Genomic DNA, 3,858 nt, shown 5'->3' with positions numbered 1-3,858 from the left:
TGTAGACCAGGCTGGTCTCGAACTCACAGAGATCCACCTGCCTCTGCCTCCCGAGTGCTGGGATTAAAGGCGTGCGCCACCACCACCCGGCTATGTCTAGCTCTTTAGAGAAGTAAACCATGGGGTAATATGTGTCCCCTCTCAGCCTCTGGCAAATGTTTTGAGGACTTGTCCTTGGTTAGCATGTGAAAGGCTAGTATGGAAGCCAGAGGACAGACTTAAGTGTGTTTATGGGGGAAAGGAGGGATGGAGGGGGAGGGTGACTGCTCTAGAGCCCCCTTAGAGCCATCATAGAGAGGCTGAGCAGCAAGGGAAATGTTGAGGGTCCCTCAGCAGAGGAATGAAAGAGGCCTGGTAATGCAAGCAGCTCACATTTGGTTTGAGGGTAGGGAAGGCAAGGAGTTCCTCTAACCTGACTCTAGGAATAGTTCTCTTTGTCCTGAGAGTGACAAACCCTGATAGGTGATTGATGGCTGCAGATCTGGGCCTTGTCTCTGGAAATCTTATAGCCACCAGAAGCCAGGTAAGAAGGGTTATGGAGTGTGGGAGATAGGTCTGTGGAGAAGGCTACATAAGCGGAGATGGTCTGCATAGTGGAGAAGGAGATGAGGTCCTTCTGTAAGACCTGGCCAAAGCAGTGGGGCTGTTTCAGAATCCCTGGAGCAAAACCATCCAGGTGAGATGCTGGGCAGAGTGTCTGTGTCCTCCCATGTGAAAGCAGAAACGGCTTGAGAGGATGGGTGGAGAGGAATAGTAAGGAAGGCATCTTTAAGATCATAGATAGAAAAGATGGCAGCAGAGGAGGGGATCGAGGGATGATGGCTTGTGAATGGCTGAGCAAACACAGGGAAGCTGTGAACAATCAATTGCCTGGGTGGTTTTCTTTTGTTGTTGTTGTTTTGTTTTGTATATTTGGTTGTTGAGACAAGGATTTACTGTGTAGCTTTGTTGCCTGTCCTGGAACTAGCTCTTGTAGACCAGACTGGCTTCAAACTCTCAGAGATCCCCCTGTCTCTGCTTCCAGAGTGCTGGGATTAACGCCCATCTTGCCTGACAACCTGGGTATTTTTCTAGAAGTCCTGGACCAGGTGATAAGCACACTTGGGCTTACTAACACCTAGTTGTGGGCATTATGGAGAGAGCTAGTGAAAGTGTAAAAGGGCTGCTTGCAGAGATCAGGGAAGCAGTCAAGCTCAGCCATGGAAATCTGCAAGCATGGGGGTGGGAAGTCTTCAGGAGATGGAGATTGCTAAGTGAATCAAAGGAAGCAGGTTTAGGATTTGGTTCAGCATCCAAGGAAAAATATAAGAAAAACTCTGTCAAGAAGGAAAGAAAGAAAGAAAGAAAGAAAGAAAGAAAGAAAGAAAGAAAGAAAGAGAAAGAAAGAAAGAACCACTGCAAGTGTCATCCAGGGAAGGGAACCCCATGAAGAGATAAGAATGAAAACCCATGCAGATTGACTTCATTAACCTGGATCAGATTTCAAGGAGTCTAATAACAGACGATTTATTCCCAATGCATTTAATCCCCGTATAGTTTGGAAAAGAGCTTCCTGGTGTGATACAATCCCCATTGCACAAGGAAGCACAATTATATTGAGACTCAACTCAGAGTACATGTCATTTCTTCCCAGAATATGAGTCTAGAGATAGGCTAACTGTACTAGCTTAAGGGCCTAAGGCTCTGGCCTAGTCTTATTTATAAGTATGGTGTAGAGATCATTTGGGCTGTTAGCCACCTCTGGTCCTCGTTGTGGGAACTAGAGGGAGCCTCTGTCTCTCAGGGTCATTTAGATTACTAGCCACCTCCAGTCTTGGTGTAAGACCTTGATATGGCCTGACCCAACAGATAACATAGAGCACCACTAGGCTGTTAATCTCTTCCAATTCCCTGCTTTCTATATGTCAGAATAGGATTTTCATTTTTTTCCCATTAAAAAACAGTAAATTTTGGAATACTTTTTTAAGCTGCAAAAAAGAAAAAAACAAATATAACCATCAGAAAGAACAATATAACAGATGGAAATGTGGAATGTTGTTGCATGAATTCTAACTGGTCTTAATAATAAAAACCCAGAACCAGCTATTAGGGCAAAAGCTGAAGGATCAGAGAAGCAGAGCAGCCAGCCCCTAGAGAGTTCTTACCTCTAGTAATGCTCAGACCAGATGGGTGGTCCTATCCCTATGAATCCTCAGACTGAATGTTGTCTCTACGACTGCCTGCTCGGACTGAATCCTCATACTGCCCTGAGCTCCTGTCTCCTCCTGCCGTATAGTCCTGTTCTTTATCCACCCAGCCACATCGCTCCCTAGTGCTGGGATTAAAGGCATGGGATCCGAAGTGTTGGGAATCACCTTTATGTGAGCTCTGTTTCTCTTTTAGCCAGACTCAATCTTGTGTAGCCCAGTGTGGCTTTGAACTCACAGAGATCCATCTACCTCTGTCTCCCCAGTGCTGGGATTAAAGGTGTGTGCCACCACTGCCTGGCCTCTCTGGCTGACTGGTAACTTAGCTCTGCACTCTGATCTTCAGGCAAGCTTTACTTGTTAGATCACAAACAAAATATCACTATTTTTAGATTTCCTAACAGCTAGGAAATAAGAGTTTCAACATGGATTCCAGGAACCAAACTCTGGCAGTCTGGCTTACAAAGTCAGCATCTTTTGTAGCTGAGAGACCTCCTAACCGTCTTCTTTATTTGTGATGAATACAGTATTTTGTTTGGATTAAGTTTTTCCCACTTTAATGACATCTTCTATTTGAAGTTATTTCCCGTAGCCTAATAATGGAGGTCAGGTTATATACATGCATACGTATAGATATAGTTATATATCAGATTCTTTTTAACTTTGCATAAGAATTTATTGATTATACAAAATAATGAGTTTTCTCGTGACATGGTCATGCATGCATACGACATGTCTTGATGACGCTGACCAGCTCATTACCGTCACTTTTGTGCCCCCTCTTCCCCTTCACAAACAGCTCATCTTTACTTTGGTTAAAAGGGGTTTGCTACTGACCTTTCCCTGTCATCAGGTTGGCGACTCACCTGATCGTCATCGTAGAGTCTTCATCCAGTACCTGAGGGAAGCAGATGCAGAGATCCAGAGCCAAGCAGTGGGCGGAGCTCCGGGAGTCCAGTTAAAGAGAGGATGGAGGGATTATATGAGTAGGGGGTGGGGTCAAGATCATGATGGAGAAACCCACAGAGACAGCTGACCTGAGCTTGTAGGAGCTCACGGACTCTGGACGGACAGCTAGGGAACCTGCATAGCACTGACCTAGGCCCTCTGCATCTGGGTGACAGCTGTGTAGCTTGGTCTTTTTGGGGACCCTAGTAGTGGGACCAGAGCCTGTCCTTGATGCATGAGCTGGCTCTTTGGACCCTATTTCCTATCGTGGGATGTCTTGATCAGCCTTGATGCAGGGCGGAGGAGCTTGGTCCTGTCTCAACTTGATATGGCTTGCTTTCTAATCCCCATGGGAAGCCTTACACCATCTGAATGGAGACAAAGGAGAAGATGGGGGGAGGAGGGATACAAGGGAAGTGGAGGGAGAGGATGGGATGAGAGGAGGGAGGGGAAACTGGTTGGCATGTAAAATAAATTTTAAAATGATGAATAAAAAAAGAAGTTTGTTTTGTTCATGGTTTTAAAGGAGAATACAAAAACAAAGTGGCTTCATGAGTTTGACCTCTGGTGAGGGGTTCAAGCAGTTGGTATCCTAAGGGAAGAAGCAAGTAAGAGGGAAGATCACATGGCAAAACACTAGAATCAAGACGGGAGCAAGGAAGGACTTCCTCCCGGGTCCCACTGCCTCCACATCCTGCTCCTGGGTATGGATTCAGGGAGGATC

The sequence above is a fragment of the Microtus ochrogaster genome, unplaced genomic scaffold, assembly GCF_000317375.1.
Source record: "Microtus ochrogaster isolate Prairie Vole_2 unplaced genomic scaffold, MicOch1.0 UNK142, whole genome shotgun sequence".
Lineage (NCBI taxonomy): Eukaryota > Metazoa > Chordata > Mammalia > Rodentia > Cricetidae > Microtus > Microtus ochrogaster.
Note: the sequence above shows the minus strand (reverse complement) of the source record.